General features: G+C 37.4%; 1 protein-coding gene across 1 annotated transcript in view; it reads left to right on the top strand.

The window, feature by feature from the left end:
* The window catches only part of LOC135697528 (coronin-1C-like), a 206,538-nt gene that overhangs the window by 50,746 nt on the left and 138,621 nt on the right, over positions 1-17,171 (top strand). The gene's annotated exons all lie outside the window — the stretch shown is intronic.

The following is a 17,171-nucleotide window of genomic DNA, read 5'->3' as shown; positions in this document are numbered from 1 at the left end:
TATGCCCTTCTGTTATTTATACCTAAACCATTAACATTATATACCTACCACTTCATTCTACCTATGAGCACTATAAAACTAAGGTTGATTTCATACAAGCAGCAGTCAATCTGATAACGAAAGTTGTGAAGACAAGTTGTAGTAAAATTATTATCATGGACCAAAGTAGTAAATTAAGGCTCAAAGGATTGAAATGTTGTGCAAATATAAGTAATCCGAGATGCAACCGAAATAAGTTACGGACCATATCATCAACGATGGTAGAAAAAATACATTCTATGGGATATAACCACGAAATTGATGAAACGATGAGCATTTGTGAGTCATGCCGTTGCGTGATATCTCATAATAGAAGTCCAGTTATGAAAAAATGCCGATCGGTTGGAAATGAAGTAAATATCCGACCGTCAACTTGTGGGTAGCAGCATAGTGTATACATAATGTATGTATTTGTACAATTCATGAAAATGTAAAATTAATGATCAACAGTTTAAGAATTATGTCACAAGATGCAATAATAGAAAAAATGCTTTGTAATATTTCTACTAGAACAACTGATTGCTTTTTCCGTGCTTGCGAAAAGTGTGCCTCCAATGAACATATTGAAGAGGAACTTACTTTGCTATTAGAAGCAAATGACAAACAAGGTGTTGTGTTTCAACAGTGGCTGAATACTGATCGTTGTAATTCGGGAACGATTATCAAGCCTGTTGATGAATTTGTTCCGTATCTCATTGATAAAATTAACTAACTTATAACTCATGACTTTATTTACAAACAACAGTCATCTTTTCTAAGAAATAAAAAAGAATCATTAAAAGAAGGCGAACTTCTAGCAATTTGTGATTTTTCTGAAAATTATTCATTCATTATCCAAAACGCTGTTCAAGGATATCACTGGAATAATTCTCAAGCAACAATACATCCATTTGAACTTTGACTATATGTTTTTAGTATTACTTCTACGTGAAGTCAACGATTTACATAGTTGAAGATGCTAATATCAAATAACAGACTGTAGTGGTAATTTTCATACGATAGATGGAGTAGATGAAAGCATAGAGTTGATAGTTCCGTTAGAGTACGGCAGTGTGAAGATTGCATATAGATATTAGAATAGCAAGCTAGGACAACTTTTAAGGAAGGTACAAATCGGTTTTTTCATCTCTCTTTACCAAACTCCCCCTTTGGAGAGGGATGGTGAGGGGTGTCCCCCCCCCCCGCCACCACTGGCAAAAAGAGATGAAAACCGACCCGCTCAAGTACCAACTGTGTGTTTGAAACAGTTCTACCGATTTTTTACCGCACTTCAGTTGTTATTTGAAGGAAGGCATCCAGTCGCATCCATTTGAAGTTTATTATAAGAAAGACAATAAACTTGAAAATGTTAGCTTCATTATCATATCAGAAATAATGACTCACGATACAGTTGCAGTTTAGTTGTTCATCTCAAAAATGATAGATGTTATTAAACAATCGATAGATTTTTCTAAAATTACTTTTATGTCAGATGGGGCAGCATCACAATACAAAAATAAAAAAAAAACTGCTAGTCTGTGTAGATTTCAGTCAAAGCATGGATTAGAAGCAGAATGGCATTTTTTTGCAACGTCTCATGGAAAAGGTCCCTGTGATGCCATTGGTGGCACTCTCAAGCGAATGGCAAAGAGAGCTTGCTCGAGATCATGGAAACACCATAACAACTCCACGAGAATTATATAACTGGGCAGTTGAACAAACAGATAAAAATATCACAAAACTACGTTTCGAGTACATATCCATTGAACAGTACATCGAAATGTCAGAAGAACTCGAAGAACTATATAACAGCACAAAGACAAAATCTGGCACACAGAAATTCCACAGTTTTGTGCCTATAACTGGTGACAAAGTAGCGGCAAAAAGGTATTCTAATTCAGAAGATGAACCAAAAATATTTAACTTGATTGGAAAAAGGAAAAAAAAGCATGTATGAAAATAGGTAAAAAATTGAAAGTATATAAATAAATGATATATGAAAAATCTTGTCTTTATTCTCTCACATATTATCAAATTTTGCATCAGTAGTAGACAACAGAATAAGGGAATGATATTTTTTTCGACAAGGTCTACATGTCCAAATAGTTTTATTGAACTCTGAGAGGGTGCTGCCAATTCCAAATACGATTTGGCGAGAAATGCATCATGAGCCCTTTTCATATGAAATTCTCGATTAATCAAAGTGAACTTAAGTGCTGATTAGACAAAATTGAATCGCAAATTGAGCTTTATTGGATTCTGAGATGATTTTGAGCTTCACTGGTTTAGTTTTGTGTGAAAATGGCAAATAAAAAAAAAAAAAAAAATCAGTTCAGACATGAAAAAGTTTTTTAAGAAAAACTTTTTTTTCCTTAAAAGTGCCCATCTTGCGATGTATGGACGGTTGGTAGTAAACATAGTTAGGTATCTTAAGGCAAAGTTTCATCCAAATCAAACTAGGCAATTATTTTTTTTAAATCGACGTTAAATATTAAAAATCGATTTTTTTTCACTATTATAGGTCTCCAATAAATTTTTTTCCAGTATTTTTTTTCGATAACTTGGACAATTTTCTGAAAGTCATCCATACATCACATTTCTGTAGGAGTTGTCATTTTTCCATAATTTTTTTTTGAAAAAAATCGGCAGAAAAAGTTTGGCCCTTCTCAAATGTTAGTCTAGATAAATTTTGGAAAAACTAAGTATGCAAAGTGGCATATTTAGTCAAGGTCCACACATCCAGAAAGTTTCATTGAAATCTGAGAGGGTGCTGCCAGCTCTGAATACGATTTGGCGCGAAATGCGTCTTATGGAACATATTTCCACAATAAATTAAAATCTTAAAACCTACACATTTTTCAATAATCTATTTTTTTTTTCAATAGAGGTGATTCTCCGGTTAGGAGGAAATGTAATTTCTTAAATCCAATAAAGTTTGTATGGCGGATAACGGCAGCCCTGTTTATAAACACATCATCTTAAATAATTCATTTCCATCATCACCCATTCTGGATTGTTGATCTAAGCCGGATGAGTTCGATAACCCAATGCCATATTAATAATAGTAGCAAAAACAATCCGATGACATTATCCCCTACGGGGGCAAATCATGAATCTGAAGTAGGAACTACCATACCGAATGACGCCGACCTGACCAATCCTCTTCCTCGCAAATAGAAAGAAAGTAAAACCTGACCAGCGAGAGCTTCACGCTCTACAAAATTGGCACTGAGCTCAGCAAGAGCCTTTTCCCCCAAGCCAGCAGCAACTAAAACAGTGCAGTCTCCCAACTAAGTAAAGCAAAGCAAAGTTAAACAAATCCAAATGTGGTTGTTGTTGTTGTTGCTGGTTGCCAATTGAATTTTTAATCAATGGCACTCAACAGTTCTCGATTAAGGTTTGAATAGGTCCTATGTCAATTTGTCGATTCGAAAATTGATTAACTTGACCCGCGAAATGAGTGGTGGATTTAAAATATTGCTATTGGCAATTAATCTATTTTTTGATCGATAAATGGACATAGGACCTATTCAAAAATTAACCGAGAGTTCCTCCCTGCTCCCACTCCCGCGCTGTAGATGGCGAATGAAGCTTTGCAAAGCTGTACCATTTGTAGGATTTGCAGACTATGTCTAACGTCCGTTGAATTGCAGAGCAGAGCAGAGCAGTGGGATACCTACCTAGTAGGTGATGATGGTCGTCCAGTGGTGTCTACATTGATGACCATCATCACCAGCACCATCATCGTTTGGATGCGGCGGACGAACTAGATCCATTTGCGACTCCCAACTGCGAATGGGTGAAAGTGTTTGATACTTCCGGTGATGTAGCGGTTCGTATTATATTGGAGAGAGATTTACCATCATAAACAATGTCGAAACTAACGGGTTTCGGAGGTTTGAAACAACAATATAATATCGGTACGGGTTCCGACTGGAATCATTCCGATTGTTACGATGGGCCCACCAATGATGAAGTCGGTTGACATTTTCAAACTGGCCCTCACTGGAATGTATGTCAAAATTCATCTGGAACTCCCACATTTGCATTCAGAGACCCCTCGAAGCTCGCATCAAGTTGCGATGACGCCGGCGGCTGCGGATGATGCCCTTTTGTTATTCGCATCTCGTAGTCATAGCTGCCGAGTTCAATTCACGCTTCCGACTATATCAGTAACACACACTACCTCTCACTCTGTCATCGCGCGCGCGGTCCAAGCTCTAGTGACACGATCGCAGCCGGCTAATTTAGTTTTCCACTATTCATATTCAAATGCAGCGGGTTCACTCCGCTGGTGCTTTTGTTTTGTTTTGTTCCACCAGCACTGCGCGTCTTCTAATCTCTGTTCCATAATAAATTGCAATCAGCTAATTTCCCTATCTTTCTCTTTTTATGTTTCAGGTAATTCAGCTCTGAAGGCAAAGTGAAATCGCACGACTAAACGCCATCATCGTCAGTCAATTGACATAGGGTCGTTCTGCGATTGGACCGGGCGGGGGGTGAAAATCAATTTCCAGCAGTTCAAAGCCATAAATCACCGTCGTTCTTTGATGTGGTGGGCTCACCTTTCGGTTGACAACTGGTTGTTGTGCTCTATATATATTCGCTATATTTAATCAATAACCAAATGGATTCGTCAGTCACCGTCGCCGTAACTCGTTGTCGTTACTAAATTAGAATCTAAATCGATTCCAACTCGGAACGGAAAGCCTTGAACGAAGGAAAGGTAAACTTGACAAAATGACCAGAAAAAAAATCGCTAAATCTCTTCCGTTGAACGTATGACTACGATAATTACACGGATAGAGTGGAGACTGCGCGGGAACCCTGTACAACCTCATAAATTGATATCTGCAGGCAACGATCTGCTGGTCTTGAGACCTTGCAAGCGTTTTTTAGCCCTCCAGATGTGTTCAGCTGATCTCCCGAGAAGGCGGAAATTGAAAGAGCACTAGGACAGCACATGCATGCAGGCGGTTTCCCAGATTCTTCTGAACACTGTCTCACTTAAGCAAGCTGGAAGAGGCTGTAAGTAGCAGCAGCAACAGTTCGGTCAATGCTCGTTAATTAGACATAATTAAATCCATTTTGCATCGTGTGTGCCACCACCACGGCGACGCGACTATTCCCGTCTGAAATCCAAATGGATCGTCTCTATGTGCTGTGCATCTGCTTCAACTTACGGTGGCTTAACTGGAAGGTCTTTTTTTTTTTTATTTGAGGATCGATTATTTTCCACACAAATTTTACCTTATAAAGATTCTAGGGTCTCGTTCGTAAAATTCCGAGGATTTCACTGCTACAGTGCTCTGTGGAGCTATGATAAAATTTGATGTTAGAGTAGTACCTCATGAATTAATTATTCGTTACCAAATGTATAGTCCTTTCATGGTAAATTGGAAGAAAGTTTAGAGCTCTTTATATTGCTTGTAATATGTGTAATACGCATATTAAAATAAATAATCACCGTTTAATGCGGAAAATGAGCCAAAAAGTAATTTTAGAGCAGGTCATGTAATGAGCAAATGAGTTGATTTTTTCGTTCAAAAAAAGTTCATTTTTTTCAAATACTGCTGGTAACCACAAGTCAGTCCCATCCGCTAGAAGTCCATGGATATTTCAAAAGGTTTTGTAAAGGAATTCTGAGGAATATTCCAAGAGAATTTTAAAGAAAATTATGTAGAAAAATTCAAGCTAGTGATTGCAAGCATGCTTGGCATGCACAGTTGTACACACCAACTGCTCATTTGTTAATAACTTTTCACTCAATTGTTGAAATTTAGTTATCTTTAAAGTAATTGATAGATTAGGATCATAGTTTACTGTAGACATGCAAAGAGTAGGTAAATCTTATCATTCGAATCAACACCAATGAATTTTTACTCTTAAAATCGGAGATGTGCAGCGAGCATTTCTCACTTCATTTTTGAAACACAAAATCAAATACAGTTTATGACTCCTTTTTTTAACGTATCTATAACTAGCTTAAACTTTATTCTATCGACTGTTTCATACAGAACTATGTTTCATCAACTCTGAGCAAAGTTATTAGCAAATGAGCAGTTCGTGAGCATGATTGCAAGGGCGATTAAGTATTGGAAAAGCGATGTAGAGAGAATTCCATGAGTTTTTTGGGAAAATTCCTAAATCATGAGATCATTTTATATTAGAATCACATGATTACTCTTGTAAAATTTTATGAGGAACTCTGAGATTTCGGGGATGATTCAAAGGTATGTAATTCTAGAGAAGAAAAAAACACTCTCAAAGGAAATCTGTGAAGAGTTCCCACGAGATTATAAAGTTAATTCGGACATAGGAAGAAAATATATCCAAAAAGCAGACTCAAACAATATTCAAGACTTTGGGGAATAAATTGGACATTCCGGGATCAGCTGAATTTTCAATTTTCAATGCTGTTCGATATAATAGCAGCGCATGCCGATTTTCATACAAAATCGACAACTTTGATATGTTGTAACTTTGTTCTCTTGAGATTAATTGTGATGTGATGTGATGTGATTAGAAGCCACCACCAGTGCAGGACTTGCCATAACGTACGGTTCCTCTTAATGGCAAGATCAGACTATGCAACCCTGCAATCTTTACTGTTCCGTTGTGTGAAGGGCCAAAAACGGAGATGTGGACCTGTAAGCTGATGCACTTACACGATATCCACTGTAGGGATAGAGAATCTCCTTCCAACGGAACGCTCTTATTACAGAACATACATAGAATGCAATACACATTAAGATTTCCGTCTGGTGGTTTGTTCGAAATAGGGTGCATCAGACTCATTGTAGACTGTTAGAAAATAACTAAACCCTCGATAATATCGATCCAAGGATTTCCATCAAAGAAGGCATAACTATTTCCCATGATTTGGGCCTGGCAACCACGACTCCCTCCTCCAGCCTACAATTTGTCTGATACCCTTTATATCCCCCTTCCCCATTGTAATTGAATATAGTGTCATTAAAGATTATAATGTGAAATTGATATTATATGTTAATACTACAAATCATAAAAGTTTATGTTATTCACTGCATTTTTTTAACATAAACTTTTGACCAATATCTGTGTGATAAATGAATTACCCACTCCTTTAAACCTCTGCTTGAGCCGTTTTGACCGAATTACACACCTCTCGCTAGACCTCTCGACACTATTGTTCTTTTGAAAATAACATCACCAACATGCAAAAACCCATTATCCCCACCTGAACCTCTGTCCCCTTTTCATACTTTTTCTTTCTTTATTATTATGTATTTACCATTTTTAATATTATTATTATTAAATTAAATTAAAATTAGTCCTTACCAATAAATTTGCACAAAAATTTTACCGTTTATTGTTATGTTTCACTAATTAGGGCAAATGGCTCTAATGTTGGCCCATGGCTCCAAGATTGGGCCCATCGCTAAACATCTCCTATTTATCAATTGTATCTTGATGAACGTGTTAATGTGGCTGTGCCAATGCATATTTTTGGTTGCTAATGAAAATTTGACCTACTACTCAATTTATGTGTTGGCCCAACTTAGGAACCTTTAGGCCAACATTAGCGCCTTGTCCCCTGTGTTTCATTATTTATTATTTTTATTATTATTCATCAGTATTGTTTCAGTGTAGGTAAAATACCAGTAGTGTAATGTTTTTCTAATCTAATCTAACACCAACACAGCCAGTTCTTGAAAGCATCCTGGAAAATGATATATAGGGTAACCAACTTGAATTGGACCCCTACATATTTTGGACCCTTTTCATATATTTTCCTCGCTTACTGTCTAGTTTCTTCAAATTCATCTGGGTTGATGTTGTAATTACATTCTTTCAATTACTTGCTATCTCTCAAGATCATTAGTTCACCTCAAATTGCTTACAATTGCTCAATTTATGCAGTTTTAGAAAATGTTATCGAAAAAGTTTCATGTTTCGACGTTTGTCAAGAGGAATCGGCGTTAGTGTACTTGTTTCAAATTTGGTCTAAAATATACAATTCAATGATTTTTTTTGTCAAATCAGTTTATCTGACTTTGGAAGATGTATTTCACGTGTTTATAAAGATTTCACCTTAAGATTTTACTTAAAAAGTATTAAATAAAAAGTGTCCAAAAAAGATCGTAAAAAAAATGTTACCAACTTATTTTGGACACTTATCAAATGAGAATCATCAAAAGAGCGACAAAAAAAATTCCGGTTGGTCGATCGTGCTATTATCTCAGATTTCTGATTAAATTGGTAAGTAAATCAATCAAAATTATATGAATTCATTGTTTTTAAATATATTTCTTGTTTATCAGGCGATTCAAAATGGGAAAAACGGCAAAACACGTAGAGTGGTCCACTCTGAGTTTTCCTAGTTTTCCTAGTTCCTAGTTTTCCACAAAAGTTTTCCTATCTCCCAAACGCATTTAACTAAGGGGCTGTTCATAAACTACGTAGACGCTTTAGGGGGGTGGGAGCGCTTGGCAGATGTCTACGGTCCATACAATTTTTTAAATTTTGTGTTTGAGACTGTCTTCTACGGAAGGGAGGGGGTTGAAATCTCTCAAAAACCGTCTACGTAGTTTATGAACAGCCCATACAAAAAATAATATGGACTGCAAGCATAGAGTCAGGTCTCCGTATTAAGATTTACTTCTGAATGATTTTTTTTATGGTATGATCAGTTGTTTCCTTATGTTATATTATGTTTCCTCCGTTACTCACGCCAACTTTTGTAACACGAGTACTCACGCGTTGTACTTTGTATGTACAACAGTGTGAGTTTTCCTTTTCGATTTTGCAGCCGAGCTACCAATCGATCTGAAATCAACGAGTATTCCTCAAAAAACTTGCTTTTAACTAAACAAGCTAAATATTTATTAGAGTTAACCCCCAAAATATGCGGATAATAGAGAAAATGTAAATGGAAACCGCGTAAATGGTGTCCATACTACGAGGGTTCTGACTTAATTGGTTACAACATGGAATATCTCGAGATCCTGACCAGATAGAAAGTTACTGTCTTTGCCAAAGTAGTTCTAGAGATCATAGCCTTTTTGCTAGTGGACAGTAGTTCAAAATTTACTCACTACATAGCGCTAGTATACATGTGAAGTTCTCGCATGTGATATATCTCGAAATCCTGACCAGATAGAAAGTTACTTTCTTCGAAAAAGTTGTTCAGGAGTTCAAAGCCTATAGTTCAGAATTTTTTCACTATATGGTGCTAGTATATACGTGAAATTCTCATATAAAATATCTCGAAATCCTGATCATATAAAAAGTTACTGTCTTCGGCAAAGTTCTTCAGGAAGTCAAGGCCTTTTTGCTGGTGGACTTAAGTTCAGAGTTTTCTCACTTTGCTACGCTAGTATACATGAGGAAGTCTCGCATATAAAATATCTCTAGATCCTGACCAGACAGAAAGTTACTGTCTTCGGCAAAGTTGTTTAGGATGTTAGGATCTTTTCGTTGGTGTACAGTAATTCAGAATTTTCCCTTTACGTGGCACTAGTATGCGGGTCATTCAGAGATATTTTATATGCAAGGATTTCACGTGTCTTTCAACGTCACCTAGTGAGAAAATTATGTACTTTCCACCAACGATAGGGTTTGATCTCCTGGACAACTTTGCCGATTACAGTACATTTTTAGCAGGTCTTGAGATATATCATATGCGAGAATTGCACGTATATACTAGTACCATGAAGTGAAATATTCTGAACTACCGTCCACTAGCCAAAAGGCCTTGATCCCCTGAACAACTTTGCCCAAGACAGTAACATTCTATCTTGTCATGCTCTCTAGATATTTTATATGAGAGAATTTAACGTGTATACTAGAACTACATAGTGAGAAAATTCTGAACTATTCTACACCAAGCAATAGGCTTTGACCTCCTGAACAAATTTTTCAAAGACTAACTTTCTATTTGGTCAGGATCTCGAGATATATCATATGCGAGAAGTGTATATGTATACAAACGCCACGTGGTGAGAAAATTCTGAACTACTGTCTACCAGTCGAATAGTCTTGACCTCCTGAACAAGTTTGCCCAATACAGTAACTTTCTAGCTGGTCAAGAACTCGAGCTATTGTATATGCGAGAATTACACGTATATACTAGCGCCTCGTAGTGTGAAATTTCTGAACCACTCCACCAACGAAAAGAGCTTGACTTCCTGAACAACTTTGCTGAAGGCATTTACTTTCTATCTGGTCAGGATCTCGAGATATTCCATGTTGTAACCAATTAAGTCAATCCCACGTAGTATGGACACCATTTACGCGGTTTCCATTCACATTTTCTCTATTATCCGCATTTTGGGGGTTAATTGTAATCAAAGTTTAGCTTTTTTAGTTCAAAACAAGTTTTTTGAGGAATAAAAGTTGGTTTCAGATCGATCGGCAGCAACAAAATAGCAATGGAAAACTAATATGTGTTGTACAAAGTACAACAGCGCGAGTAACGGGGGGTTAACTTTTATGCATACCGTAAAACGGGGTTTAATTAATCAGCGGAGCAAAATTGATCGCTGAAATTTCTCGTGATATTTTTTCATGTGTAACATGTTTTTCGTTACTAAGCGTACGAATGTATCTTTGTATACATTGTAAAAATATTATGCATAAGTACAATATTGGGTATACTCAGCGATCAAATTCACCCCGTTTTACGGCACCCTCTTTGAAAATTTTCCCACCTAGACGGACCTAACAAATGCGAGATAGGAAGAAGTGACCGTCGTAATTAATTTTAGGCTCATAGGTTGAAATAACTTCAGCATGTCCAAAATATATTCGTTCCCATTCAGTGTGTCCAAAATATATTATGGACACTGTCCAAAATCAAGTGGAAGGGTCCAAAATATGTGAATATCATGATGTGAAAAGAATTATTTTTCGAGTATATATCAATAAATAAAACATCTAGTGACATTTTACATCCAAGATGAGTAGCTTTCGAACACAACCGCATGTAAATTGCATAATAATAATAAACAAATAATATTAATTTGACATAAACGTGATCTCACTTCCTCTAGGGGTCCAAAATCAGTTGGTTACCCTATACCTACATAATTTTTCTTGTCTATTTGATATGTTTCACATCGAAGATGCGTCACACATATCACAACGACCAGGCCTACTGTGCAGCATTTAAGGGGCAAGATGATTCAGAAAACATCGGCTCTGTTTAAATCGAAGATTTAAACACGATGCTTCAGAATCCAATAAATGGATGAAACGTGGACATCTCGTACCGTACGTTACGATTTTGGTAATTATTTGATTGGTTGGTCGTTGGAAGCATCAAATCTAGGAATGTTAAGTGATGCTCCATTTTCTTCTGACATTGAGACATGAGCACTAACTCTTGTTCTAGCCTTTTATGACTTATGGCTATAGCGCCATTACTCGCTTTCTGAAAAGAGAAAAGGGAAAGGAAAAGGAGAAGAACAAAGGGAAAAGGATTATGTGAACATAAACAATATTTTTGATTTGAAATAACTGGACTAAAATGTGATCCTTTGATTACTGTAAAATCCTGATTCCCTAGTTTTAAGTTGTCATGACTTGGGCTCGGTGGTAGATCTTATACCAGTAACGCACCACAAAAAGGTGATCTCCCAACGTTACTGGTTTAAAAAGATAAAAATTTACAAAATGGAACGAACTCACCAAGTTTAGCCAATTGAACCTGAAGGCTGCCTGACATGTGTTGATGTAGAAGTCCAAATTGTAGACAAAGCTTGATGAAGATCAACATGAATTAGTCCGGTTTATGGTAGTTGCGCGGAATAGCTGTATGTAACGTATGCATTAAAAAAATGACAAATTTCGGATGGCGATGAAAAAAAACCACAAGGGTAATAGGCGAATCCAAACTAAGCGATCGTTTCAGCCTCTCGTGGTTTATAGGAGAACCACCAAAAGAGTGATGAGAGCTGAAATTTTCGCCGTGAAGCATAGGTGCTGCCACATATTTTTGTTAAGGAAAGTGAATATTTATAAAAATGTCCCAGCGGTTATGATCATCCGGATTTTTAATGTGGTGTTATTTGAGCTGTAATTTTTTTCAAATATATGAAAAATAATAAAATAAGACCCCTTCCGATGGAAATATGCAAGATATGCATAAAAATATGCGTTAATTTGAGATGTAAAAACAATGTAATTTTGATGTTTGGTTGACGTTTCCTCTCATAATCACCTAGCGTACTCTACATTGGTGATGCATAGAAACAGCCTATTCAATGGAACACATTTTCCTTAAATCCTACGTTTATTAAGCCTTCTACAAAAATGCTTCGACTCCCTGCCGGGCGGCCTTAAGGCAGTTGGCCGCAACCTTAGCCATGAAAAGATGGATGTCGGCATGTTCTTCAGCTCTTTCGTGGCCTTGGTGATCAGCTGTTCCTCCGGTTTTGGCAACGAATATAGATCCTCCGTTAGAGGTTCGCCCAAAATTTTCTATCGGTCGCAGCTGGTGGACGTTGGGAGGGTTGACGGTCTTCCACGACCACGACGTCCCGCTTCGCCGGAGAGATGTTTTTCACCAGCACCTTCAGCCGCTCCTTCTGGGTGATTAGACACGGCCGGTCCCGGCTGACCGCATAACAATGTCCATCCTGTCCAGGTACTTCTTCAATGTTTGGCCGGTTGCTCCGATCTCCCGGCGCGGAACGGTCTCCTCTTCAGCATCTGCTGCACTTTACGGTCGCGCAGCACCGTCGGTCTTCAGAAGGGAGAGGAAGTTGTTAATGCCGGATAGTCTATATCCGGCGGACACGAAGTGCCTCACGATGTCCAACTTCTTCGCTCCGGGGTGGAGCTGGCAGTACGAACATACCATCCGTAGTTGCTTGACTGTTTTCGTCATGGCTACAGCAAATCAACTGTCATTTTTTTCTCTGTACACAACAGAGTTGCTATGATTGGCGATTCACCACCAGGTGTCAGGGTAATCGCATGAAAAATCGCTAAAATCAGTCCTTTTTTAATGCATTAGTATGTTATGAGAAAATAATGTTAATGCCTGGCGAACTTCTAAGAGGAAGTTCATTCTACTCATTGTTCAATTGATCAATTGATTCGCAATATGAATTATAGCGAGACATCATTCTATTAACCATTAAACATTTTGGCATAGTTTGTTCTTTGGTTGTTAACATATTTTTCCAAAACTTCTGGACCGTTTATATTTTGCGAAATAACATTGTTTATGAATGCTATCATTGCAAACTCTCTTCGCTTTTGAGCTCATCTAAATTTATTAACATACGGAAAACTCGTCCAACCTTACTTTCTTAGAGCAAACAATCAGAACTGCTTTTGAACAGACTCAATACGGTTTACATGTGTATCATGATATGGAACCCAAACTACGCTACAGTACTCAAGAAGACGCCTCTAAGACCTTAATTTAGTTCAATTTTGATTATGCGAATATGGTTTAAATGCAAATAAATTTTCTATTAAATAGATTGAGAAACGCTGCTTTAAAGTATGAGATAACTAGTACAATGAAGATGATTGCCCTTTCCATGCATCATTTATTGGTTCTCCATGAATGTACCGCAGATCTGGCAATAACGTATTATCAACAACATGCGGTCAATCAAGCTCAACCAACGTACAGCGAAAAAGGACTTTCAGTGTAGATTCCACTCTTTCTTGTTGCACTCGTTTTCCAATAAGCTATATAGAAGATGAAAAGATCTTATGCGAGTGATTAGGGCAACTGTTATTGTCGCTTCCATCAAATAGTATACCTTAGGATCTCTCCCGGCAGAATACCGCACGAACAACATATGTGAGTAATTTATTCTAATAAAAAAAAAGCTAGCATTAGCTGTGCTACACTACTGGGACTGGTTGATGGAGGATCCAACCAGCTGACGAATTCATAACATAATAATACATATCACCCAGTGGAATGCTTGGCTGCGAGAGTTTTCGATCTCGTTCTTCCGCAGCGTTGTACCTATGACGATGATGGAGCAACATCAGACGCGGTCACGCCAAGTGTCACGCGGCCGCGGCGGTGATGGTAGAATGATTCTGAAAACAACGGCGCTTACGGATCTTTTTTTTTGTAGTCGTGTGATGCTGCTGTGACCGTTACGAGTGCGGTACGTAAGCTGTGCAATCAATGATGTTGTGGTTTTAATGTGATTCTAGACCTTTGGAGTACCATTCGGGACAGAGTAGACATAGTTAGTAGCGCTTTGAATTAATTCCCGCTAGGTTTCATGCACACATGGCATTGTTGTTTTGGGTAGGACTTTACAGCTGGGCACGTGTTTTTTATGATTTTGGAATAATCGTGTATTAGGATTGAAGTTGAATACAGAAAATTGCACTGATATTTTCAATCAAAGTGTTTTGTTACTACATACGAGAAGTTTAAGATTTTCAAAGTTTGGAAATGCTATACTAATATCAACATGAAGCTTTAGTGCGAAAAATTATTAGCTAGAGAAAGTTCTGAAGAAGATAGATTGATAGTTCCGGTAGAGTACGTTGATGTTGTTTTGTGTTAAATAGAGTAAATGCCGGCTTCGTCAATTCCTTATCCTATAATTGTCAGGTTGATAAATAAAGTTCTAGAACGAAGTTAGGGAGAATATCGAGGTAGAGAGAGAGATCTAGTAAGAGAGAGTTGACTGTATCAAGTAAATGCAATGTTCCAAAACCATGAATATTTTTCGTAAAATTTATAGTTATCTACAGTAACCCTCCATTATTGGATAGCAAACGTCAACTTTGAACATTTGTTTTACCACTTCTGTTCTGTATGTTATTGATCTCACAGGTGGTTGGCTCTGTTGACATCGATTGATAACTGTAATAAATTGTCCGATTTGATCTGCCAATAAACGGTAAAATTTATATTAAAGTTCCAAGTACATTAATTGTTATTGGTCCATAAATGCGCCCAAAACTATTTGCAAAGTTGGGCCAAAAACCTCTAGAGACAAACAACCCCTTCTGGTGTGAAGTTCTCGCACGTCATTATACGGCAGTTTATTTTTCTCCATTAGTCATTTATAGACTAAAAAGCTACCGGCAGCTGACGACGCCGGAAGGTGTCTTCTACACATTACTACTAGGTGCTGTGCTGTAGATCAACCAGACAGCAGGAGCATCGGACCTCCATAAACCTCCACGCGGAAACTTTCCTTGCTCGTACAGTCGCACATAGGAGTATTTTACCCACAAAATTTGGTCAAAAGTTCGAAATCTGAAATGTATAAAAATGCTTTTTTTTTTAGTAACAAAATATCGCAGCCATCACACAGTTACCATTCTGAACCTGAATAAACCCACCCAACTGTCATTATTAGAAGCTCTTGAGTAATGACTTGGTCGTTTTTTAAAGTGCATAGTGCCAGATAAAACATCTTAGTAGAATGATGTTCAACTGTTTCCAGATGTAAACAAATATTCATAAAATTAACACCTAGGGTTTTTGATCTAATTTCCGTCCTACTAAGCACAACCCGCGCTTTACCTCTCTTTTCTGAACGAGTTTAAACACAAAAATGAAAATTTATATCAATGATGACTTCTAAATTTATTCACGAAAATAAAACTATGAAAATTTAACCAAAAAGTATGTAACGTTAAATTAAGGATTAAGTTACTTCCGGATTTTCCCAGCATACATTTATTCACCAAAAAGAAAGATCAATGGGTTTGGAACTAAGTGGCAGAAGAAAATCTTCCTCCTGATTCTTTTTTGAAATTGACCAATTAAAAAAAATGGATGCGATTTTTAAAGGTCGACAAGGGTATTTATATTAAAATAATGTTGCAACATAGCACATAAATTTAAATAGATAAACCATTAAAATTAGAGAAAAATACAAACTGCCTTTTAAGGTGATATATTTTTATTTTTTTCATCGTTGCATCGCGTTGTTCGCGTTGGGTGTCTGTCTCTGTAGCTGGCAGTCGTAAGTAAGTAAGTACGGTTAGGGCGCAAAGTGTTTATAATGTGCGTTTCGCCTCTTTCTCTCCGCATTTCGCTTGTTTTTGCTTCATTGCTTTATTTTGAGGTTAGGCTGCTGCTGCTGCTGCGAGGCGTGTGATGAACTTTTGCAGTGCAACGGTTCAGATTTTAAGATCCAGACTGTAACAACCCAACAGCTAATGATGTACGAAATCCGCCCTACTTGCTTTTTATGTGCCGTTTTTGTACTGTGAGACGTAGGCATAATACGAACTGGTACCGGTGCGCGGTGGGGCACTGCTTAATTGCTTCATTTTCTTTAGGTCGTATGGGTGAATTGGGTAGGTAACCACATTAACTACGTTCACGAAAAAAATAAGAATCAATAATGAGTTTTGAATTTCTTCATTATTTCCTCGCCGGCGGCGCAGCTGTTACTGCTATCGCTTTGGTCCGAGGCTGTTTTATATTCAAACAGCAAGGTACAATTTTATTGAGTTTCTGACGCCCACGGGGGATTACGCTTAAATGTTTATAATGACCGCTAGGCGTTGATTACTGAATGTTGAGCTTCTAAAGACTGGCATTCTTCTGGTATAGCAAATATTGTTTATTCCATTGTTTTGCTCTAATTAAATGTTCAAATTTATAATCATAACTTGCAATAAGTCGAGATCGAAGTAGGCCGTGCTGCGAAAATGACGTGTTTTCCTTTTGCTGCGTCGTTTTCGTTCTAGTGAAAATATTATAAATTTACAATTTCATTTTAACAAGCGTAAATTTGAAAGTGCAGAAGTGATGTTGAAATGTGCGTTGCATGTTGTGCCGACTGTTATAACCTACGCGTAGCTACGCTCATCTAAATTTATTTACCTTTTCGTTCCTCTGTCCTCGATAGGAAATCTCTATCCATCTAATTAAAAACGATCATTTCGAAACTTACTAAATACGTGTCAATCAAGTATTGCACTACTGCTTGATTGAAAGTTTCAGTACATTATCAATAGTGTATATTTGCATCGATAATGTATTGCTTATCAAGTGTGAAAATAGCTTCGGAATGCTTGCGTTCTTGAAATGGGCTATTATAGCTGCGGTAGAGCTGTCACCTTCTAACTCCCGGGTTCAAGCATCTTTGGATTCATAAGAAATGATTGCAGGCAGATTTTATCCATAATACCACTGCCAGACAGTGGGAGTTAGGCCA

The sequence above is a fragment of the Ochlerotatus camptorhynchus genome, unplaced genomic scaffold (assembly GCF_037179485.1).
Source record: "Ochlerotatus camptorhynchus isolate MF236.1 unplaced genomic scaffold, CSIRO-AGI_Acam_v1.1 ptg000071l, whole genome shotgun sequence".
Taxonomy (NCBI): domain Eukaryota; kingdom Metazoa; phylum Arthropoda; class Insecta; order Diptera; family Culicidae; genus Ochlerotatus; species Ochlerotatus camptorhynchus.
The sequence above is the reverse complement of the archived record's forward strand: the minus strand, read 5'-3'. Positions and strand labels throughout refer to the sequence as shown.